Source organism: Acinonyx jubatus, chromosome E1 (assembly GCF_027475565.1).
Source record: "Acinonyx jubatus isolate Ajub_Pintada_27869175 chromosome E1, VMU_Ajub_asm_v1.0, whole genome shotgun sequence".
In the NCBI taxonomy this organism is placed as follows: Eukaryota; Metazoa; Chordata; class Mammalia; order Carnivora; family Felidae; genus Acinonyx; species Acinonyx jubatus.
Window position 1 is genome coordinate 54,978,530 of NC_069397.1, and position 25,795 is coordinate 55,004,324.

At 44.8% G+C, this 25,795-nt stretch overlaps 1 protein-coding gene across 7 annotated transcripts in view; it reads right to left on the reverse strand.

The window, feature by feature from the left end:
- RNF157 (ring finger protein 157) overlaps positions 1-25,795 on the reverse strand; it is an 81,601-nt gene that overhangs the window by 29,223 nt on the left and 26,583 nt on the right. The window lies entirely within an intron of this gene.

Sequence of the window (25,795 nt, forward strand, 5' to 3'; positions counted from 1 at the left end):
AGCTGAGGCTGCAAACAGTGAAGAACAAATTTTCCCTGCAGCTGGTTATATAAAGCAGACTCCTTTAAAATGTGAGCCAAGAGCTATTTTGGGGTCCTAAGAGGTCTGTGCTTGCCCGTCATTTACCTTATGCTTTCACTCTTGCCCCATTTAGAGGGCTGGATTTGGAGTTCTGTATGATGATAATGTGATAAGAAAGGGAAAACAGTAGAAACGTTAAGCGAGACTTGCTTTCAGACAGTTAAGAATGACTGTTCTAGTGTTACCTGGACAATCTACGTTTTTTACATATAATTCACAGAAAACCCACCAGTCTCTGTAGCTTGGCCAAACTGTGGTACTCCTGGGCTCTAAGAGTCTACCTCCTAGTGCTGGGATCAGAAAATAGGATACCCACATTATACTCTAATCGTGCCTTCACAGATTTTTGATGAATGTGGCTCTTTTTCTTGGGAAACATAATTTAACCCGCGGTACGTGTGATTTTATGTATTCAGTATGACTGCTGATAATTCACTTGTATGAAATGGGCCCCTTAAGAAAACACATTCAGTCTACAATCATGCGCCTTCAGATTACCCACCTTGTGGGTGTTAGATAGCAACATTTTACTTTTTCATGGATACATTAAACATGTATTCTTTCAAAATACAGGGTGGTTGGCTTTTCTAATTATAAAGCAATACGTGTTCAAGCAGAAAATCTGAAAAACACGCAAAAACTACAAAACCAGCCATAATTTCAGCACTCAGCAACACCAAAGTTAACACTGCAGAATATGTGTCTCCAGACAGGCATCTATCCCCTCACTCATCCATCGGCCCAGCTCTCTGTCTACTTACCCACCCATCTCTGTATCTCTGCACTGTTTCTGTGCAGAGATATCTATGCAGCCGTGCCCACTAATTTTTTCCGTTTTTCATTTAGAAAGATGCGGTAACCCTAACCCTAACCCTAACCCTAACCCTAACCCTATAGACTTTTAAAGTCTATAATCAATCTGCCAATGTGGCTACACACATCAGAGACAGCACTGTACTTTCTTTGACCAATTCCATATTATTCAGTGCTTTCCATTGGCTTTTTCTTCTTCTTCTTTTATTTTTTGTTTTTGCCGATACAAATGTTGTGGTGAGTGCCTTGTCCCTACATTGCTGCATGCTTGTTTGATTACTTCTTTAGGACAAATTCCTAGAAGTGGAATTACTGGATCAAAGAGTAAGCATATTTTGAAGACTTTAAAAAATATTTTGCCAAATTGTTTTCCAGAAAGCTGATTCCAATTTTGCTCTCCCACTGGCAGCGTACGAGGGGGCTTTTCTATAGGAAAGCTTCAATTCTGGTTCAGATCCTCTCTGTGGCCTGTTCCCCTCCCCCCCCAACTTCCCTAGGCTGTCACACTAAAGGAATTTAAAACAATTTTAAAACAAGCTTAAGCAAAAAGTAATTAGGCGAGAAAATCCGACACAAGTGCTAGTCTATTCTAAAGCCAAAATAAATGACTTTGGGATTAAAATTTTTTTCTGGAGTAGCAAAGTTAATCATATTCATTTGTACAGGTACTTGGGAGTTATCCATAACTCCTGAGTTTAAAAAAAAGAAAAAAAAAGGCGATTCTTCCTTCTTTCTTTACCCTTTACCCTCTATACCCCCAAAAAAAGAAAAACAAAAGGAAAGTGAAAAAGAAAAACTAGTGCTCTTCGTCCTCCACCTCGAATAATCCCTGAGCCTCAATTCTCGGTCATAAAGGTACTGACCTCAGAGGTTTTGTCCGTCAGTCCCTGACCAGACCAAACTTAATTCTTTGTCCACTAGTCTTTACCTAAACCCTGTCTTCGTTATGAAAAGTGAAGCAGAATCCCAGAAACTGCACTTGGGCGTCCCTCGTGAGGCTGTTCAGTTGATGTACTCCAGGATGATGCCTGAGGAACAGGAAGGCATTCCATACGCCCATCTGGAGCTTGAGGCGAGAAGTCAGGATATGCCCTGCAGAGGCTCGACAGTCTTCCTCCATCGGTGGGCCTGGTGGCATGCTTTGTCCAAGACAGAAAAGGCCACTTCTTCCCACTGACTGGGCTAATTGTGCCAGGGTACTTGTATCTAGTGGTCTTCCTTGTCACCACTCACTCCCGAACTCAATGGATGGTCACCGAGTGGATCCTGAGTCTACTATGTGCCAGGATCATGCTGGGTTCTTTGGATATTTTGTTTTTCATTTTACTTTACTTAATTGTGGTAAAATACACATAACATGAAAATTTTCACCTTCACCTTTCTAAGCACACGGTTTGGTGGCCTCCAGTACATTCACATGCCGTGCTTCCATCGCCACCATCCGTCCCCAGTTTAAATACATTTTTATTCAATAGGCTCAACACTGGGAGACGTGTTTGCCATGTACACTAGATTGTAAAGTCCCGGAGGAACTCAAAAATTATGCTGGTTGATGGGATAAATGAAGAAAGTCAGTATTAACATCCTCACTTTGCAGATAAAGAAACTGAGATTCAAAAGATTGTCTGATTACTGAAGATCCAGGCCTAATAGCAGAATCAGGATTTGAACCCAGAACCAAGAGTTCTGGTTCTTTCTCTTGTAGCTGCCTCAGGTAGTGCAGGGCAAGTCTATGGGTTGTTCTGATCCCGGGAGTATTCTAGGAACCTGAGCAGAGTGTAGAGAGCCTGATAGTTAAACACTCATTGCAGAAGGTACCGCATCCTGTTCAGGTTCTGCAAGTTAGAGTCGAAACCCTGGATCACATCCTTACGCTTACTTAGCCAGCAGTACATACAAAAGCATACCTAATGCCACACTCCTTTTAAATTCTAACAGGAGTATCTAAGGTCTTCTCAGAGAAAAGCTTTCTCGGAGCACAGCAAGACAAACTCCTTTTGTTTGTAAGATCTAACAGCACCTGCAGGAGACACAAATGTACATTCAGGGTATGGCCACAGCAGAGGCAGTCACTGCTCCTCTCCTGCCCGAGGTGCTCAGACGCATGGCACTGAGAGATATTTCTAGAGCACAGTGGGTTCCTCTAAACCATTTTCAAAGCACAAAGATGGGTACCCATCCATTCAACACTCTCGCTTCATCCTGAGTACTCCATGCTAGGCCTGGGATTCAATGAGGGACCCGGCACACCTTTCCTGGTCCTGCTTGTAAGGGGCCCAGAGCTGTGACAGCTTTTGTTGGGCCACTGCGCTCACTGGCCTGCTGCTTCTGCACTGAAATAAGACCAAATCTCAGAATAATTTAAACCCCAAACACCTCATGTCCAGGATAGGAGTATGGTACAGTCTCAGCCAAATGAACCCTTTCAATGAGCCCCAGGGGACTGCCAATCAGGGTTCCCTGTGACTACTGAGCAAGTTCCTCTTTGGCCTTTTATCCTGGTGTTCATCAGTTTCCTTTTACGTTAGCCTTACGCTGGCCAAGTGCCACCTAGTGACCAAATGTGGAACTGCCAGTTTAGACTCAACAGAAGCACGCGTTGCTGGGTGTGTGAGTGTGTGTGTGTGTGTGTGTGTGTGTATACGTACAAAGTATACACACGTATATATGTGTGTGTGTATCAACCATATATCCTAGACTTCTAAACCATTCTAATTTTCAAGTATTTTGTTAAACCACCCCAACGGATGCACACATTTTGTCGTAGAAAATATGGTCACAAGGCATATAAGGTAATAGCATATCTTATTTTAGTTGTAAATTATTAGGCAATTCCCAGTAGTCTATAAAAAGGGCAATAGCCATTCATAAAAATAAGTAATTAACTTCAATAAAAAAGTTTTTAAGTACATAATTTGCTAACGTTTACTATTAGATTTAGGCCTGATCAGATGCATACAGCCTCCCAGATTTGGCTGTGGGGGGCTCCTTCAAGGTGGTTACTGTGTGCTTTGACATGCCCCCATTGTTTTCTGAGCATTTCCTTACTTTCTGGTACCACAAGATATTCCAGGTTAATCTTGTGTTTTTCTCTGATCCCCGGAATTGTTCCAAGGGGCCCTGGGGTTCTTTGAGAGAAGTCTACCTCATGCCATGACTTAGTCACTAATCGTTCACTAATGAACACTTGGTCTGTTTCTAGTTTTCACTGTTACAAACAGTGATGCCATGAACATTCCTTGGAAGGAATCTTAATAGAAAAAAGAAAAAAATAGGGAAGAAAAAAAGTGGGGGGAGAAAAGCAAATTAAAATGCACTAATGCAGTTTTTATTTAGGAAAGCAAAGGCCCCAAATGCCAAAAACCTGCTTCCAAAGAGAGAGGATATTATTTTAGCCAATCTTCTATGATTAAAATAGAAAAGAACTCATTTAATATATTAGCAGTCTTGTAATATTTGTACTAAAGGATCAAGTAATAGTTACTATGGAAACCGACATCTGGGGTCAGACGAATAACTCATTTACAGCAGTACAGAAACCCTGTCTTTTATAGATTTTTTGGATTTTTATATGTAAATGTCACCTCCTTTTTATTTGATGTCTGCTTATGTTCTCAGCTTTCACTATTTCCCCTCTTCTCAGATGTGTAGTGTGTCCTAGACTCACCAGTGGGTATTTTTAGAATTGCGATGCTTTAGAACATTTTCTTAGATCGGTGTCAGGGGAGAACAGTTTAGTCTCGGCTTGAGTGCTCTGAAACGAATTTGCCTATTTACCAGCTGCAGCGCTGAGACAGACTGTATTGTCCCTGCTATAGACCAGAGCATCAAATAAGTTATATTCACAGCTGCTAAAAACCCCTTTTCACGAATCTCCCATCCAACCCTCGTGGGGAGTCAATCACCAGTGTAGAAAGACTGGCAATCACAAAGCTGACAACATACAAGACACTCTTTTCGCTTATATCAGAAATGTGAGCGACACACCAAGAGGGTGTCACACGATGACCTTAACACAAAGATGCTCTGTGTTCAGGGTTGGTTACCAAAGGAATCAGTCCAAGAAGGCAGCCTATTTATAGTCCGTTGACTCTTTTGCAAGGTCCCCTGGCAGGAAGCACACAGGACCAATGGCATGGCCATGTGACATCACATCTTATGCTGACCTTTCCCAAAATATTTAAACCCTAGTATGAGTGTGCCCAATTAACCGAGTCTCTCCAATCCCTCTAACCGGTGATAAGGAAAACATGGAAAATCCACTGCAGAGTAAAGCATCCACCATGAAACCACACGGATCTAGGTCAGTGACCATTGCTATGTACTGCTTTGGTGACAAATGAAACCTACTCGACTTTCAGTTCCCCACTGACAGAAAGCCCTCGCCAAAACCAGGCCCCTCCCGGGAGGGATCAGGACAAAGCACAACCCAATCCTACTGTGCTCCTAAAATAAAAGTACCCTCCTGAGGATGAGCTGTTTTTAGATATACAGGGTTTTGCCTAACACCAGCTCATTTTAAGGGGGGTTAAAAGGGAAGTAGTCGTGCTTTTATTAAAGCAGACACAGTCATCTTTTCCCTCCAGGCAAGTTGGTAAATAATGACTAATGGCCAGAGAAACCTACTCTCAGACAAGCACTCCATTCCAGACGCCTGACTTCCGGATTGCATCTGGTCAGAAGACTCATAACCCAGCTCACAAATAAGAATCCACTTTTAAGCAAGAGATTTTGAGATGCCTGACACTGTATGTGAAGAATGTGTCCAAAGAGACAAGCAGCAGTATTAGCTGAAATAGGTATTTTAATATACAACACCTATTTCTCCCCCAGTGAAGCATATGAATGTTCTAGTGCCACCAAATGCTAGTTTTCTGGTCATTTTTTAAAAATGTTTACTTCCGTGTTTTTAGAGACAGCATGTGCACGTGGGTAAGAGGCAGAGAGAGAGGGAGACAGAATCCCAAGCAGGCTCCTCACTGTCAGCACAGAGCCTGATGTGGGGCTTAAACTCCCCAATTGTGAGATCATGACCTGAGCCGAACTTGGGACGCTTAACGGACTGAGCCACCCAGGCTCTTCGTTTTCCAGTCATTTTGAGACAGGCATTTTCAAGAGGCCAATCCCTAAGAAGGGCAAGAGGAACAAAGCCTTCTTCATTCCATATTTCAAAAAACAAAAAACTGGGGCGCCTGGGTGGCTCAGTTAGTTAAGTGTCTGACTTCGGCTCAGGTCATGATCTCATGTTTCTTGAGTTCGAGCCCTGCATCAGACTCTCTGCTGTCAGTGTGGAGCCTGCTTCGGATCCTCTGTCCCCCTCTCTCTCTGTCCCTCCCCCGTGCTCTCTCTCAAATAAATAAATGAATGAATGAATGAATGAATAAAAAATAAACATAAAAAAAAGCAAAACCAAAAAACTGTAAACTGCTCTGCTGTCTTTCTGTGCCCCCACTGAAATATACGGACTCTAAAACTATATAAATGAGGTCCAAGGTTAATCACAAGAGTTGTCAAGTCTCCTCTCACATTCCTGGAAAGAAAATATGCTCTTGCTTGAAAAAACAACAGTATGAAATACGGAAATAGTTAAGTTTATAAGCCAATCAGTTACAGGATTCTCATCCCTGGTGCGGTCTGGAGACTTTGGCGAGGCTATCTATTCACAGATATAGCCCTAGGAAGAAGGCCATTACTCTGAATCGGTGACCCTAATGAGATTTGATTTTCTTTAGCTAACCACAAGATATGGAAACCCCATATAATTCGAACTAAATAGCATACAATAAAAATCTATAGCTCATGTCTGATGGTTTTAATTTGTGAGTTATTAACATTACGATCTGTAGTCTGCAGCTAATTTAACAAGGTGATGAGCTCCATGTTGCCCTGCTAAAGTTCCAAAAGTTGTGAGAGCTCTGATTATTCTCCAGTCACTCCTTAGTAGCAGTGAATATCCAAGGTTCCATAACCCAACTGAACTACTTTATTTGGCTCATATGAAAGTCTAAGCTCATTCAAGTACTGTATATAGTGAAATCCAGCAGCTAGAACCGTAACTATTGTCCTGGATGGTGAGTCTCAGAGACAAAATGCATGTATTACAATAAACCATGTTCAGAGTCCGGCCTAAAGTTCGATTTTTGTCACTGGCTTCCCTCTCTTCGTGGGATCCGTCCCCGTCCCTTCCTTGGCCTCCTACCTGAGATCTCTGCACCTCTCCGTGTCTGTCATCTCTCAGCCTGTTCTTGCAAATCTCCACTTCGTCAGCCACACGCTTTAACATCTCCAATTTTCCTATTCCCAGCAACCGTGTCTCTATGGCTCTTCCTCTTTTCACCGATTTCCTGCATGCTGTGAAGACCCTGAGCTTCCGATTGTATTTCAGGGCTTGTCAGAGGTGATTCCAGTTCATCAAGAACAAATAGGTGTCCCAGTGTTAACCAAAAGCTTCCTGAGACTAAAGACGGCCAAGTTCCAAGTTGAACCATGGTGGGACAGAAAGATGGACACAACGGATAATAATTCCCCAAGAAGCACTACGCCATCGCATCTCCCAACACCACGAATCTGACTCCTAGGTTTGTAATTCGTGGCCATGAACACAGAGATCCTTTAAGCGCCGGATAATAATCTGTTCGGAAAGCACAGCCCCATAATTAAGTGGGCAGTCAAACGTACAGCACGAGGATTTGGTGGCTGGCTTCTAACAAATAAATTATGGAAAAGGAAAGGCGTAAAGTGGGTAAACCTGACAGATCCCACTTGGACCAAGTGATCAAGGCCACCATCGCCAGTAGTAAGTCATGAGCTATCAGGTACCTCTGAGGTGATGCGATCAGAGGAGCACTTCCCTCTGTGGTACTCTTCCCCCAAATCTGCAGCCTTGGTCTAATTACCAGAAAACCCAAACCAAGGGAAGTTCTAGAGAATATCTAACGGTACATCTCAAAATTGTCACGGCCGTGAGAAATAAGGAAACACTAAGACGCTGTCACAGATGAGAGGTGACAACCAAAGGTGATGTGGGATCCCGGATTAGATTTGGGAACGGAAAAGAGACATGGAAAAACTGGGGTGGTCCTAATAAAGCCTGTAGGGTTTTTTGTTTTGTGTTTTTTTTTATGTGTGTGAAAAGAAAGCTGGGTAAAGTCTGTAGTTTAAAATAGTAATGTACCTATGCTAATTTTTAGTTGGGATAAATGTACCGTGGTGTGTAAGAGGTTAACAGTAGCAGAAGCTGGAGGAAGGGTATTATGGGAATTCTCCACTATCTTTACAATTCTTCTGTAAACATAAAATTATTTCTTAAACAAATGTTTATTTTTGAGAGAGCGAGTGGGGGAGAGACAGGCACAGAGAGGAAGAGACAGAGGATCCCAAGCAGGCTCCACACTGACGGCACCAAGCCCAGTGCGGGGCTTGAACTCACGAACCGTATGATTATGACCTGAGCCAAAGTCGGACACGTAACCGACTAAGCCACCCAGACGCCCCAGGATAAAATTATTTTTTTTAAATAAGTTCGGGTGGCACCTGGGTGGCTCAGTCAGTTAAGCATCTGCCTTCAGCTCAGGTCATGATCTCACGGTTTGAGTTTGAGCCCCACATCAGGGTCTCTGCTGTCAGTGTAGAGCCTGCTTTGGATCCTCTGTCCCCTTCTTTCTCAGTCCCTCCTCCGCTCATGTGTGCATGTGCGCGCTCTCTCTCTCAAAAATAAACAAACAAACAAACAAACAAACACACAAATGGAAAGTAGAGGATCTCAAAGTGGAAGGTGCAGGTCCTGGCTCGTGTACTACTGGTTGTGTACTTTCAGATAAATCACTGTACTTCACTTAAGTAAGTCTCCATCCCTCCCCAGTAAAATATGCCTCACAATTTGTGACATTAAAGGCTGTATTCATCAAGGGCAGATTAGGAAAACAGAAACCACACTGGTTACTTTAACAGAGAGAATCTATTCTAAGGCACGGGTTAAACAGGCACTGGAGAACTAAAACACGAGAAGGGGACCCTGAGCTGACAGAGGGTGACCTCAGGAAGCAGCTACCTCCCCTAAGGGCTGGGAGAACAGAGGAGAGAGTGGGGGTTATCAGATCCCAGAGGCCCTGTGAAGCTGGGCTCAGACTGCTTCTTCTTTTTGGATATAGCTGACAGAAAGAAACTGAAGATGACACAGACCGAAAGGCAAATATTCCATGCTCATGGATTGGAAGAATTAATATCGTCAAAAAGTCCACGTTACCCAAAGCAATCTGCAGATTCAGCGCAATCCCTACTAGACTTTTGAGGTGGGCCCTTCTCTTCCTCCAGCCCTTCCAGCGCTCCCTGTTGGTAGAGCCTGGCAGGGAGCAGCGGGTAACGGAGAAACATGACCCCTGGACGCCAGTTCCAGCCTCTGGGGTGGTTAGGGGCCAGGAGACAATAGCTTAGCTATTAACTGTGAGATAGTTTTGTAGACAGTAAACTCTGCCCCCAGGTATTTATTATTATCATTACTTCTATGAAGTGCTTAGGCTCACTCTGTGTTCTCTTTCTTTTAAAAAATATTATTTATTTTGGGGGGCGCCTGGGTGGCTCAGTTGGCTGAGTGTCCGACTTCGGCTCAGGTCATGGTCTCGTGGTTCATGAGTTCAAGCCCCGCACCAGGTTCTGTGCTGACGGCTCGGAGCCTGGAGCCTGCTTCGGATTCTGTGTCTCCCTCTCTCTCTGCCCCTCCCCTGCTGGTGCTCTCTTTTTCTCTCTCCAAAATAAATAAACATTAAAAAACATTAATAAACATTAAATAAATACTATTTTTTATTTTTAAGGTTGACAATATACACTTCTAGTGTTTATAGCATTTAACATTTTATTTTTTTTATTTTTATTTATTTATTTTTTCAACGTTTATTTTTTTTTGGGACAGAGAGAGACAGAGCATGAACGGGGGAGGGGCAGAGAGAGAGAGAGACACAGAATCGGAAGCAGGCCCCAGGCTCTGAGCCATCAGCCCAGAGCCCGACGCGGGGCTCGAACTCATGGATCGTGAGATCGTGACCTGAGCTGAAGTCGGACGCTTAACCGACTGAGCCACCTAGGCGCCCCCCCCCCTTTTTTTTTTTTTTTGCATTTAACATTTTAGTGAGTAGAATATATGGCTAGGAACTACATTCTATTCTATTCTTAGAGCAACCTTTACTGCAAAGCTTGCTTATCACTGTTCCTTCTATAGATAAAGCCTATGTCTGATTGACTTCTGTAATAATCAGGGCTATTTTATGTGATTGACCTGGTAAGGCCACTTGAGAGAATGCAGAGAGCGTGCTCCTTAGGGATGCTGGTATGTACGTGTAACCAACTGTTGTTCGACTCAGAAGCCTTTGAGTTTTATAGAATTTGTGGAACAGCTTCATGACGAAATAAGGCCACTATGCATCCCTTTAAAAGCTGAAAAAATTAACCAAAATTTTCTTTGAAATGCAACAACAAGAAGCATAGTTTCCCGTAAGGTGGGGTGGACGATGACAACAGGAAACAGAGGTGAGAGTGTGTACGCTTGGCTTCAGTAGGTTTCAAAGAAATTTCGAGGAAATTCCTCCAACACAGAGGCTTTAGTTTCACTGCCGAATACCACAGCAGTTCTTAGCACTCTGGTTTGTCAAGAAACAGCATTAAACAACAAACCACAAGTTCAAGCGCTTTAGTGGCACTTTCCAAGTCCGCAACACTGATGTCGTAAAGCGCCTTTCTCAGGGCTTCTGTGAAACTGTACAATTCGCGATCACGTCCTCTCTGTGTGGTCTGTGTCTGCTCTTCCTGCGAGATTATAAACTGGAGGGAGAAATCCATGTTAGAGTTGTCTTTGTATGGCCCAGAGTGATTAGACCAGAACACGGACAAGACAGGAGGAGGGATCTGTAGAACGAATACAAGAGTAAGATCTTCAGAAAAGCATGTGTCCACGGTGGCTCTCAGGATTCTGAACATTTGCCCCTCAGGCTACGTGGCAGGCTGGCACAGACTGTTCACAAAATAACTGGACAATGCGCACTGCCACGTGTTTTTTAATAAAGGTTTGTGGGGCAACATTCATTAAGTTTAATGAGGCGTGAAGACCCTCCGGTCCTGCCAGTGAACTGTGTGCAAGACTGGAGAAGGAAAATGAAATTATTTCACGAACTGATGGCAACACCAGGAGCTGGAAGACCCGGTTTCGTGCCTCGGTTCTCGCACTTACTGGTAAGTGAGACCTCGGGTGAATAATTTATCGTCTCAGCCTCAGTTTCCTCGTCTGTAAAATGGGATTTACAGCCCTGTCCATCTCCTAGGGCGATTAAAACAAATAAGAAATGTTTTAAAAACCATACAGTGCTATGAAAATACTGGTGATCATTAGCGACCACTGTTAGTGATAATACTGTCTCTTCTTTAAAGAATTCTACCTGTCATGCAATCGTGGACACAGGCATACTTCGGAGAGATTGTGGGTTCGGGTCCAGAATGCTGCAATAAAGCAAGTCAAACGAATATTTTGGTTTCCCAGTGCATACAAAAAAGATGTTCACACTATGCTGTAGTCTCTTAAACATGGAATAGCATTCTGTGTAAAAAAACAAAAACAAAAACAAATGATGTACATACCTTAATTTAAAAGTATTTTATTGCTAAAGAATGCTAACCATCTTCTGAGCTTTCGGTAAGTCATAATCACTTATCCCAGATCACCACAGCAAATATAATAATGGAAAAGTTTGGAATATTGTAAGAATTACCAAAATGTGACAGAGACATGAAGTGAACAGATGCTGTTGGAATGTGCTCGACGCAGGGTTGCCACAAACCTTCAATTTATTTATAAAAAACTCAACGTGTGCCAAGTGCAATAAAGAAGCACAATAAAACGAGGTACGCTTGTGCTTAGAAAAAAGAACGTACAAACGAAACGTCGGCAACTCGATCTCCCTCTCTTAACTGTGAATCCCGAAGCACTCGGGAGTAAATACAGTTAGGATGCATCTCACTTTGTTGTGACCCAGGAGAATTATTCTAAATGTGCCACTTACTCTATTGGAATTCTAACTCCTGGGAAGAGCAAACTCCCAGGGAGGTACGGAAGTTCCTACCACAGTGACTGGTAGGCTCTTTGAGGTTCTCAGCTTGTGATTAGACGGAAATGGAAGAAGACACTGGCTAAAGTAAAAGGACAGTTAGGCAAGCTCTCCTCTTGCTGTGTCCCTGGTGGCCGAACACACAGGACTTCTGCAGCATGACCCCAAACAGTCGTGAACCAATGAAGAAAACAAAGCACGGGTCTGGGACGAACAGCTTCTGTCCTGCAGCGAGACACATGCACCCGTTGCTGGGGAGCTGGGATTAATGGCTGTGACCGAGGGCTGCCCGTGACCGAGGGCTGCCCGTGACCGAGGGCCGCCCGTGACTGAGGGCTGCCCGTGCAAAAGCCAGGCTGACCTCCCACCCCTCCCACCACCACACTGGGATCTGCGCCTGTCCACAAACAGGGGCTCCCTGAGCTACGTGGAGACCAGGCCTGAGAGAGAACGCTGGCATATCTATGAACCCCCGCTCCCTTCCAAGATATATTCTTTTTTAAAGTCAGGCTTATTGGGGCGCCAAGGTGGCTGAGTCAGTTAAGCTCAGGTCATGATCTCGCGGTCTGTGAGTTCAAGCCCCTCATCGGGCTCCGTGCTGACAACTGGGAGCCTGGAGCCTGCTTCGGATTCTGTGTCTCCCCCTCTCTCTACCCCTCCCACGCTCATGCTCTGTCTCTCTTTGTCTTTCAATAATAAATAAATGTTAAAAAAAAAAAAAAGTCAGGCTTACTGAGATATGATTTACATCAAAAGTAAAATTCACCCTTTTCAGTATGCAGTTCTATGAATTTTGACAAACACATACAGTTGTGTAACCACCATCATAATCAAGATACAGAACATTTCCACCACCCCTAAATGTTTCTTCATGCCCTTCTGTGGGCACCCCCTCCCTGCACCCCCAGGCCCTGGCAACCACTGATCTGTTTTCTATCCCTATAGTTTTGCCCTTTCCAGAATGACAAGACATATTCTTTACAACACTTACATAAAATAGCCAAAGGCCTCTTCCAACTCGCACACAATGCTGTGTGTTCAGTTGCCTTATGACCCTCTTGCGTATGCTAGGAGGGAGAACCCAGGGTCTGAGGCTTACAAAGGGCAAGAAAATTCACTGCATCTTGAGAAGCCTACACATGGTCTCCTGAGAGCAGGACACATCCTGGTGGGAGGGGGAGCCGCTCTTTAAAGTCCAAAAACAAAGGCCTCATTTTAAACTGTCCCCGTGTAAACCTCCCAGCTTCCTCTTCCCTGACTGCACAGCATTAGACACAACTAGGTTTCCTTCCGGTTTAGATGAATTTCTGGGTTAAAGGAAAACGTGAATTACTGTGGCTGGAACTGGATATAGATGAGTAAGAAAATTCTGCTAGGCTAAGAAGCTTGAGTTTCAGTAGAATATTCTTCCTGTCAGAGCTGGCTTGACCTCACACTGAGTTATTTGGGCCTTGCAAAAGACTGAAGTTTTACTGAATTCTGCAGGAAGCGCTCAAGACCTAGGCTGCTCTTGGGTTAGGGTTGAGGTTAGGGTTCTATGCACACAAAGGAAATAATTATGTGACCTGATAGAGATATTAGCTAAAGCTACAATCATACTGCAATATAAAAATATATCAGATCAACACACTGCATACCTTAAACTTACACAATGTTATACGTCAATTATATCTCAGTTAAAATACATAAATTAAAAGAAAGGGAGAATGAAAGGCCAGCAGAGACTTTGTAAATATAAACATATATTTACATACATCTATCTGAGAAAGGACTCCTATTTTCTTAGTATTTCCTTACCAAGAAAGAAAAAGCAGATGACCTTGTAGAAAAATCAGATAAGCTAATGGAAAAGATTTGAACGGACACTTCACAAAGGAGGAATCCAAATGGCCAATAAACAAACATAAAGGTGCCCGTCCTCATGAGTCATCAGGAAAATGAAAATTAATTCCTGGGGCACGTGGGTGGCTCAGTTGGTTAAGTGTCCAACTCTTGATTTCAGCTCAAGACATGATCTCTCAGTTCATGAGATGAAGCCCCACTCTGGGCTCCGTGCTGACAGCGTGGAGGCTGCTTGGGATTCTCTCTCTCCCTCTCTCTCTCTCTCTCTCTCTCTCTCTCTCTCTCTGAGCCCCTCCCCCCCCCCACTGTCTACCGATTTGTGCTTTCTCTCTCTCTCTCAAAATAAATAAATAGAAGAAAAAAGAAAAACAAAATTAATTCTACACACCCACCAGAATGAGAAAGAGAAAATACGAGGTGCTGGAGATTTCTAAACCACGCAAAATTGGTGTCAAAAAGGTGTGGGAAACGGTTCAGCAGTTATCCACAACAGCGTCCTCCCGTGCCCTGGCAATGCCCATCCCAGGTATACTCGGAACAGACGTGGGTCCACGTGCGCAACAAAATACACACAATGGGATGGTCACAACGGCACTATTCGCGACAGCCCGGAACAGACGGCCGAATGCTGTAAACCGTAGGGTGGATAAACTGTGGTGTACTCACACAGGAAACACACATGCAACAAGCATAATCGCTACATGCGATGAGGTGAGCAAATCTCACAAACACTGAGTGAAAGGAAGCAGACATAAAAGGGCCATATGCACGGTTCCACTGACATAAAGATCAAATCAGGAAAGAAGAGAGGATAGAGGACAGGCTGAGTTACAGGTAGTGATAGGAAGGGGTATCAGGGCAGCTTCTGGGAGGCTGGCCCTGTTCTAGTTCTTGATCTGGATGCTGGTCATAGAGGTGTGTGGGCTTGTGAAAATCAGGTGTACATACGATGTTACCTTTCAGTGTATCCGTTATACTTCAGGAAGCATAATTTTTACTTTTATTTAAAAAAAATTTTTTAATCTTTATTTTTGAGAGAGAGACAGTGTGTGAGCAGGGGAGGAGCAGAGAGAGAGGGAGACACAGAAACTGAAACAGGCTCCAGGCCCCAAGCTGTCAGCACAGAGCCCGACGCGGGGCTCGAACTCACAAACCGTGAGATGATGACCTGAGCGGAAGTCGGACGCTCAACCGACTGAGCCACCCGGACGCCCCCAGAAGCATAATTTTAAAAGGACAAGCCAGCCCCATGTAAATAGATCCGGAATGATCTCCAAGATGTGCTATTCGATTAAGAAGCAAGAAAAAAAAAAAACAACCAAGGGCTGAAGTGGGAATGGGGTGTGCAGTGACGCTCTAACACCCGCCTCCAGTCCCTCCCGGCATTCCCACTCTCCAGCTGCTGAGAATGTTGGCCACTGACAGCCCACTGCGGCTCCTTCGCCAGGAATCAGGAACCAGAGCCTCCTGGTCCAAGAAAGTGCCCTGGACTTCCCCTTCATCAGACCACCACAGGGCAGTCAGCAACCAGCGAGACCTGGGCAGGGCATACGAAAGGCCAGGCCCCTTGCCTCAAGGTAGGGCGACGCTGTGACCCAAGTTGTCTTCCAAAGCTTCCCAAGGAACCAGGCCGAAGCGAGTGTCTACCAAGACCCCACTGTTGTTCAGTTTTGCTCCCCTGCCCCACCTGGCTTCTGCTGTCCCCGTTCTCAGGACAGCCTTCCTTCAATAAACAGATTTCACAAAGGTCTCCGTCTCACGTTTGTTTCCAGAGAACCTGGTATCAGCAGCTGCCTAAGGAAGCGGACTCTGCGGGTGCAAGTTGGGGGTAGGTTACCTACCAGCCAGATGGCAAGGAGGACCCATCCCCCGACACGGTCCCTGGCGTGTTATGGTAAGTGTACCACTGGCTGGCTTACGGGAAATGCAAGTGAAATTGTTTCCATAAAACTGTAGAAGTGGGTGGCTATTATTAAGACCCATCCATTCACCAAAACGGGAAGAAGTCTCGGACACAGCAGTCAACAATTTAAAGCCAAGTAGGACAGGCAGTCAGCCTCCTTTGGCAAATTTTAAAGACCGCCATTTCCTGCAGCCACAGGGACCTAACTTTAAGGAGTGGAGGACAAAAAGAAGGCTGTGCTCTTAGCCCAGGTAAGTCTATGAAGGCAAAGTCAGGGCTCTGATGGGGAAAAAGTGGCCTCTAAGGCTTGAGAAGGGGATATCTATGTATACTCACTGGAGAACCATGAACCCCAGAGTCCCTCGACTCCCTCTCCTTGGAAGACAGGCGACACGGCGCTCTCACACAAGACAAGCTCCTTACAAGACAATGCTTGCCCTGCAAAGGACCTGCCCATCTTCCGTCTTCCCCCATGGCCATAGACCATAATTAGGGTCAAATCTCAGCATTATTCGCTTGGGGCCCGCTAGGCCTGCTAAGGGTGGGGCGGGGGGGAGGGGGGGTGGCACGCAGATTTTTATGCCAAAGATGTGCAGGCCCAGGCTAACATGGACACAGATAGGACTAGAAGCATACGTGGGAGTGGTCCGAGGGCACTGGGGCAAGGAGTGTGGAATATAAAGCTGGATGAGGGACAGCCCACTGGTTACGGGGACATTCTCTCGTGACACAGAATTAGCACCTTGGCAAGCTCCCTGGGTCTAACGTGCTGGGGAAGGTGGCCTCTTGGGAGCTTAGAAAAGCAACGGACCATACTAAATGATATCAGAACTGGTGCAGCAGTCGCCGGAAGAAAAGATCAAAGCCTTGCAGGAGCAGGTACACTAGGATGGGTCTGCCACACAGGAAAACCCACCAGCTGGCCATGTCCTGTGGGGGAGCCTAGAAGAGCCCAGTTACCAAAGGCTAGATGCTGCCGCTCACACTGGTTGCCAATGTGAATCCTGCCTCACGTATCAGGGCCTTCCTCTTCCTTGGCCCTGCAACCCGAGAGGAGACCTCCATCAAATCTCATTTGGACAACTGGCTCTCCTTCACCTGTCCCCACAACCCCCTAAATCATCTTCTACACTGTCATCTGAGTGATCTTTCAAAATGTGTATTATATGACACCCAGTTTAAAACCCATTAGTTGGGACACCTGGGTGGCTCAGTTGGTTGAGCATCCCCACTCTTGATTTCGGTTCAGGTCATGACCCCAGGGGTTGTGGGATTGAGCCCCAAATTGGGCTCATGCTGAATGTGGAGGCTGCTGAAGGTTTCTCTCTCTCTCCTTCTGCCCCTTTCTCCCACTCATACTCTCTCTCCAAAAAAAAAAAATTTTTTTTAAACCCATAAAACCCATTAGAGGTTCCCCATGGCTACCGGAGAAAAGTCCGAAGCCTGCAGAAAAGCATACAAGGTCCCTCCGTCTAGGTCTGGCTCCACAGCCCTCTGGATGCTACACTTCAGTTAGATGGAATCATCTGGAACACACAAACCACCTTCCCTTCTTTAGATGCCTTTCTGCCTTTGCTCATCAGCCCCTCCTCCGACATGTTCAGGTTTCCTGGCTCGTGGATAAGTTCCTTAGGGCAGGGACTGCATTTGCTCTGCCTTTGTGTCTCTCGTGTTCACCATTAGTCTGGAATGTCACAAGTGTTCAATAAAATGTTAAACGAAGGAAGGAATGATTGAGTCAGTCAATCAACGATCTGTGTCACGGGGAGGGGAGAAAAAGATCAACAGCATGGTGTAATGATTAGTAAAGAAAACTGTATTCTCAACCAGTACGGACACCAAATTAAGGCAAGAACAGAAAAGAAACTATTTCTTCCTCTTCCTTCTCTACTTCTCCCTTTTATAGTTCCCTTCCATTTATAATCCAACCTGATTTTGAAGTACTTTTTTTTTGAGCTTTATTTATTTGTTTTGAGAAAGAGAGAGAGAGAAAGTACGTGAGAGACAGCAGGGGAGGGGCAGAGAGACAGACTCCTAACAGCTCTCTTGGAGCTCGAACTCACCAAGCATGAGATCATCTGAGCCAAAATCAAGAGTAGGATGCTTAACTGACTGAGCCACCCAGGAGCCCCTTGAATATAGAGAAGGTAACCCACTAGCAGTCAACAGCTACTAAAAACTACTGTTCCTCATTCATCTCCAGCAAAGTTTCTTCTCCAGAGAATTTCTCTCCTTTCTATCATAATCTCAGGTTACGCTACAACTGCCTTCTATAGCTTCTCTTCATATTACTATACCCTGAAGTCCGCACACCAGACAGATAAAACCACGATCCCTGTCTTCCATCTCAAAGCAAGGCAGTACGTCTAACATGGAACATCCTGTTTCACTAACCTTGGCCAATGCAGAAAATGTAGCTAAAGGAAGGAGCAAACGTAGTTGATGTTTTTTTGCATTAAAAAAAAAAAAAAAAATCCAGGCAGTACTTGCAAACTATCTTCCCCAAGATACTTATCATTTATCTGCACAAAGCTGTTATTTAACAAAGTAATACAGATACAATCAGGGTTAGGCACGGGGAGGTGGTGCTGGCAACATTCCACTTTTTGATCCGGGTGGTGGGTAAAAGGGCGTCTGTTTACGGTTTCTTTAAACTGTAGGCATATGGTTTACATAGTTATGAATATTTCACAAGTCACAATAAAAAAGCGAGAAGAAAACTCATAGGAAATAAATTAAAAGGAGTTGTTTTTTAAAACAAAAAAAAGAAAGTAAGGGGTACCTGGGTGGCTCAGTGGGTTGAGTGTCTGACTTCAGCTCAGTTCGTGGTCTCGCAGTTCATGAGTATGAGCTCGTTGCTGTCAGCATGGAGCTTGCTTGGGATTCTCTCTCTCTCCCCCTCTTCTCTTTCTGCCTCTACCCTGCTCACAAGCTCTCTCTCAAAAAGAAATAAGCTTTGTCCATCTGGGTTGACTCAGTCGGTTAAACATCCGACTTCAGCTTGGGTCACGTTCTCACTGCTTGTGAGTTCGAGCCCTGCTTCGGGCTCTGTGCCGGCAGCTCAGAGCCTGGAGCCTGCTTCAGATTCTGTGTCTCCCTCCCTCTCTGCCCCTCCCCTACTCACAATCTCTCTCTCTCTCTCTCTCTCCTTCTCTCTCTCTCAAAAAATAAACATTAAAAAATTTTTAAAAAGAAGGAAATTCTGACACCTGCTACAACATGGATGAACCTTGCAGACATCATGCTAAAGCCAGACACAAAAGGACAAATACTGTAAGATTCTACTTATATGAGGTAGCTAGTCAGATTCAGAGACAGAAAGTGAAGGGTGGACGCCAGGGGCTGGGGGTTGGGGAGAATGGGGTGTTAGCGTTCAGTGGGTACAAAGTTTCAGTTTTACAAGATGGAAAGTGTTCTGGAGATCTTGCACAAGTTTACCGCTGAACTGTAGGCTTCAAATAATTAACATGGTATGCTTTATGTTATGTGTATTTTGTCACAATTTTTAAAAAAACTATTAAAGCTCACTTATTGAATTGAGCAGTATGGTCACCGCTGGGAGGAAACTAGGAACAGGGAATAATAAGGAAGCAGGAATATTAATAACGAAGCTATTTTTTTAAATACTTAAGTAAGGGGTGCCTGGGTGGCTCAGTCAGTTGAGAGACCGACTTCGGCCCAGGTCATGATCTTGCGGTCTGTGGGTTCGAGCCCCACGTCGGGCTCTGTGCTGACAGCTCAGAGCCTGGAGCCTGCTTCGGATTCTGTGTCTCCCTCTCTCTGTCCCACCCCCACTCATGCTTTGTCTCTCTCTGTTGCAGAAATAAACATTAAAAATAAACAAATAAATAAGCAAATAAGTAAGTAAATAAATAAATAAATAAATAAGTAAATAAAATACTTAAGTAATACTGTCTATAAAGCTCTAAACCGTATTTAAAAAACGGGATTATTCATTCTCCAGTTTAGGCGTTTCATAGTCTGGATTTTCTTTTACTCTCAGATTATTAAAAACTAGGCTGTATCCATCATGAATCAAATGGTTCTAACAGTGAATCATTGCACACTGGCACCAAGAGGATGAAGCCACCTGATTCCATATTCCTCTTCATGCTGATTCTGATCTTGTTACTGTTCTCCACAAGCCCCCAACCCCACTCAGCAAGCCACACCCTTTCTGTAGTTCACTAAACAATTAAACCATTATTTTATTAATTTCCTTAATTTTCCCACTCTATGTATTTTCCTAGAACTGTCTCCTTTCCTGCTCAGCAGTGGGCCCTTTTCCTAATTTTTTTTTAATGTTTATTTATTTTTGAGAGACAGAGAGTGAGCAAGGGAGAAGCAGAGAGGGAGACACAGACTCCGAAGCAGGCTCTAGGCTCTGAGCTGTCAGCACAGAGCCCGACGCGGGGCTCGAACCCCACGAACCGTGGGATCACGACCTGAGCCTAAGTCGGACGCTTAACTGACAAAGCCACCCAGGCACCACCCTGTTTTTTTTTTAATGTTTATTTATTTTTGAGAGAGAGTGAGCAGGGGAGAAGCAGAGAGAGAGGGAGCCCTTTTGCTATTTTTACAAAAAAAATTTAAATGCTTCTATTTTAAAAAAAATTTCAAATTCAAATATATATTCACACAGAAAAATACAAAGTCAGGAGTATGTACCTCCCCTCACTGATGTAGCCCGAGAGTTACCACTGTTAACGGGTAAAATGCATTATTCTCTTATGTATTTTATGCACCTACAAATATAAATACACAAAAAAGCATACAAATACACATATATTGTTATGCACTGCAATTTTTATCAGAAATGAAACTGGATTCTATAGGATACATAACAACTTGCTTTTTTCAGCACACCATGTGGTCACAGACGTATTTTTATCTCAGTGGGGTACAAATCTACTTTATTTTTGGTTGAATACCAGTTCTTAGTGTAGACACACTATAATTTCTTTAACAACTCCTGCCTGATGTGTGCAAAGCCCACATGTCTGGTGTCAAAAACGAGTTAGCATTGTGGCAGAATATTGAGAGAAGAGGAGTAAGTTTCTCCTTTACTCAGAGATTCAGAGAAATGAAACAGGTTGGCTAAAGGGTATGCATAACTAGAAATGTAATAAATATGGCCAAACTAAATGCCAAAGACAGCTGTAGTACAATTTATAAGGGAAGGAGGAAGGAAAGACAAGAGCATGCAAAAGGCAAGTAACTCAATCTACAACACACACCCACATACACACAGAAAAGAGGCACATTCCTGTCATGGACTCTCATATCAAAATTCTTATGTTAAAGCCCTAACCCTCAATGTGACTATATTTGGAGGGGAGGCTTTTGGGAGGTGATTAGGGTTAGGTGAGGTCATAACGGTGGGCCTCTCAAGATGGGATTAGTGCCCTTATAAGGAGGGAAGAGAGAGAGCACTTTCTTTCTGCCATGTGGGGACAGAGCAAGAAGACAGTCACTTGCAAGAAACCCTCACCAGAATGAAATCTGCCAGCACCTTGATCTCGGCCTTCTTGCCTCCAGAACCTTGAGTGATGGATACCTGTTGTTTAGCCCCCTAATTTATGGTATTTTGTTTTAGTAGCCTGGGTAGACCAATCCAGGCTCTAAGGCAACGCATGCCAGGGTACCTGTATTGTGACCCACCTGTCTGATTACACTGGGGCCAGGGCACAAACGAAACGGCAGATAGGGGGCGCCTGGGTGGCTCAGTCAGTCTGACTCTTGATTCCGGCTCAGGTCACGATCTTGCAGTTTTAAGATCAAGCCCCAAGTGGGGCTCTGCACTGAGCATGAACCTGCTTGGGACTCTCTCTCTGCCCTTCTCCCACTTACGTGGGCTCCCCCCACCGCCCCAACAAAATAAATAAATGTTTTTAATGTTTATTTATTTTTGAGACAGAGAGAGACAGAGCATGAACGGGGGAGAGGCAGAGAGAGAGGGAGACACAGAATCGGAAGCGGGCTCCAGGCCCTGAGCCATCAGCCCAGAGCCCGACGCAGGGCTCGAACTCACGGACCGCGAGATCATGACCTGAGCTGAAGTCAGACGCTCAACTGACTGAGCCACCCAGGCGCCCCGAAATATTTTTTAAAAAGAGTAAAACTGCAGGGGCTCCTGGGTGGCTCAGTCAGTTGAGCCTCCAACTTTGGCTCAGGTCATGATCTCACGGTTCATGGGTTTGAGCCCCATGTCGGGCTCTGTGCTGACAGCTCAGAGCCTGGATCTTGTTTCAGATTCTGTCTCCCTCTGTCTCTGCCCCTCGCCCACCCATACTCTGTCTCAAAAATAAATAAACATTTAAAAAAATTTAAAAAGGAGTAAAACTGCAGATAAAACCCACACATGGTATCCAGTTGAAGTGCTAGCTGTCCCACAGAGGCTGTTCCTCGTGTCCTTAACTACGCCCTGCCTTCGGTTCAGACTGCCCACAGTCCTGGAGTCTGAACCATCTTTACCGTTAACGCCACTGTTCTAGTTCAGGCACCGTGTATCTTCCTTCCTATCTAAAACAAACCACGACCTAACTGGCTCCTTATCTCGTCTTTCCAATTCACTCTCTACACCGTGAGATGATTTAAAGAATTAATTTTCTGGGGGCACCTGGGTGCTCAGTCAGGTAAGCGTCCAACTTCGACTCAGGTCATGATCTCAGGGTTCATGGGTTCGAGCCCCACGTCAGGCTCTGTGCTGACAGCTCGGAGCCTTGGAGCCTGCTTCGGATTCTGTGTCTCCCCTCTCTCTGCCCCTCCCCTGCTCACATTCTTTCTTTCGTTCAAAAATAAATAAACATTTTTAAAAATGTAAAGAAATTCAGTCACAGTAGGGTGCCTGGGTGGCTCAGTCGGTTAAGTGTCTGACTTCAGCTCAGGTCTTGATCTCAAGGTCCATGAGTTCGAGCTCCGCATCAGGCTCTGTGCTCACAGCTAAGAGCCTGGAGCCTGCTTTGGATTCTGTGTTCTCTCTGCCCCTCCCCCCAAATAAATAAACATTAACAAAAAAATTAACTTTCTGGGGGTACTTGGGTGGCTCAGTCAGTTAAGCATCCGACTCTTGATTTCGGCTCCAGTCACGATGTCAGTTATGAGATTGAGCCCCAAGTCGGGAGCCTGCTTAAGACTCTCTCTCTCCCTCTCCTCCTGCATCTCCCCAGCTCATACACACGCATGCTTTCTCTCTGTCTCTCAACAACGAAAAAGAATTAACTTTCTGAAAGGCAAATCAAATCATAATAGCTGTCATTTTTGGAAAACTTAAAATATATCTGCAAGATAGGTATTTTTATAGATGGGGAAACTGAGGCTCCCTGATGGCTAATATGTTAACCAACACCAAGAAGCTACTCAGTGGCAAAGCAACTTATGACTATGACCTTCTTTACTGCCTTAGAAAGAAAGGCATAAACTTCTCAATACGACCCTCATCGCCCTTCCAACATGGGCCCAGTCTGTCTTTCCAGCCTCACCTCCCACCAACATACCTCATGACCCAATCCTTACAGCCTGCTCACCCTTCTGGAAACCCAATCTTAGTCGCTTCCTCACGTTGCTTGTTAATTCTGCCTTAGTGACCTTCCCGACACCCACTAGGGAAATCCTGCTCATCCCACCCGGTTCAAGGAGTCGTCTCTCAGAGCCAGCGCCCTGGGTGGAAATCATCCTCACTCCCCTCTGCTCCCAGAGCACTCTGGCCCTGTCTCTCACACAGTCACACAGGACTTACCGGAACACATCACAGTCGGGAGCAACCTGTCTACCCCATCATACCGCGAGCTCCTCAAGGCAGGGGCAAGCCTTCTTCATCTTTGCACTCCCAGCTGCTAGCGCAGTATATGACCCACAGATATTTACTGAACAAATGAATGATCGTGACGGACACAACGCTCTGTATGGCCCAAAGTCTACTTTGTAAATGGATACATTGCCAAGTTGTGTTAAATAGCTTGCTCTCCCTGCACACCTGTGGATAAAAGGGCTGAATTTACAGAGACTTGATGCAAGTACAGCTTTTAGGTGTATCTCTGTTGGGGGAGAAGAAAGACCCACCTGTGCCTACCTTGATTCTTACGGCCAGCCGTGCAGCCCTGGCTGCAGGGAGCAGGACACAGAACCCGTGTCAAGGGGGTCTGGTGACACAACACGCGAGATGACGCATCAGAGGCCGGACTGGAACTCAGCTGCTTTCCTCTAAGGTGAGATGATAGATCTGAACTCAGGTAGGGTCGAGGTATCACTTGATTCTTGGACAATCCTGAGGTCACCACGCCTCTAAATAACTTAGAGTTTTAGCAGTAATCTGCCTCAACAAAAGAAGCCCTCGCTCAGTAAAGGAGCAAAAAATCAGCACCAGCTCTTCCACCCCGTAGGAAGGCGAAGGATGGTCTTTATTTAACATTTTACAACGGTGATGTACAAACACAGGGATCTCAGCTCCTCTATATATGGGGACCAGAACAGAAAGACCATCAGAAGCCCTGTTGACCGCTTAAGACAATTACTTAAAAACCAGTGACTATTCTCTCCACGCAAAACTATCGGTAGCTGCAGAAATAACCAACCTGAAAGGGTAGCAGTACAGCCAACATTGTTTTTACCCTGGCTTCTTTTTACCCAGCAATCCCAAGACATTCTTCAAGCATCACATTCCCATAAAGTCAGAACTTATCCCCTTTACCAGTGGGTAATCTGAGAGCCTCAGTGATAGATTTGCCAAGGTTGCAAAGAGTCTAGTGGTTAAGATGTAAACAAAACCTGAAATCTTGACTCCAGCCTCTCTTCAACCATCCATGTCTATGCACGCTCTAGTTCATTAAATCTGACCCCTGGGACTTGATACTAAATTTGACGTTGACGGATTATCCCAAGTGGGAGATCGGCAGGGCTCCAGTAAAAACTACAGGCTGAGTGATGCGGTATTCTTTTTAGTTTGACCATTCAGAAATGACAGGAAATACCACAAGTCCCACAAGCCAGGAAGTCTATGGCACTTATATTTTATGTAACAATTTATTTCAACATCTTCCACTCCTTATCTTCATTCTCCCTCGAAGGAGGAGCTGCTCGGTGGCTTTAAAAGGTTGTTCCCGGGGTGCCTGGGTGGCTCAGTCAGTTGGGCGTCCGACTTCGGCTCAGGTCATGACCTTGCAGTCCGTGAGTTCGAGCCCCGCATCAGGCTCTGGGCTGACAGCTCAGAGCCTGGAAACTGTTTCGGATTCTGTGTCTCCCTCTCTCTCTGACCCTCCTCTGCTCATGCTCTGTCTCTCTCTATCTCAAAAATAAATAAATGTTAAAAAAAAAATTTTTTTTTTAAATAAAAGGTTGTTCCCTTTCCTCCGCAACCAGATGCCCACATACTGACCCTGGGGGACATGTTGCTAGAGAGTAGAAGTCAAGTCCTCAGAACTCAAGCTACAAGTCCATGTTCAATCTCTGGGCCGTCCCCCAAACAGGTATGATGTGCAGTAATGACAAAACACAGAGGTCAGACCAGCAGATGGAATATACACCAAACAGCAGCTCTCTCAAGGGACACTCAGAGAGAACATGTCCCTGCCACTCGGTCTACTTTTAGATCTCTGTCTGCATCTCACAAATTACACTTGATGATCTACTAGGACAGACTCACAGACAGGATATGCACAGAGTTCCTGAGCACACGTGCTCTGAATAGCAGAAACCGGAGTGCTTCAGGCTCTGGGGCTGGACGGCTAGGTTCAAATCCCAATTCAACCACGTACAGGCTTAGTGATCCTTGTTTAAATTCTTTGCGTCCATGTTCCTCATCTGTCAAATAAGGACCTTCCTCACCAGGGTGTGAGGACAAAATGACATAACATGTATGAAGAGCTTAGAGCAACCAGGCCTGACAAATAGTAAGTGTTCAATGAATGTTAGCCATGATCATTATGAAATAACGTGTGGGGAAAGAAAAGGAAATGTGCCACGTTTGTTCTGTATACCTTCTTTTTTTTTTAATTTTTTTTATTAATGTTTTATTTTTATTATTTTTGAGACAGAGAGAGAGTGAGCCAGGGAGGGGCAGAGAGAGAGG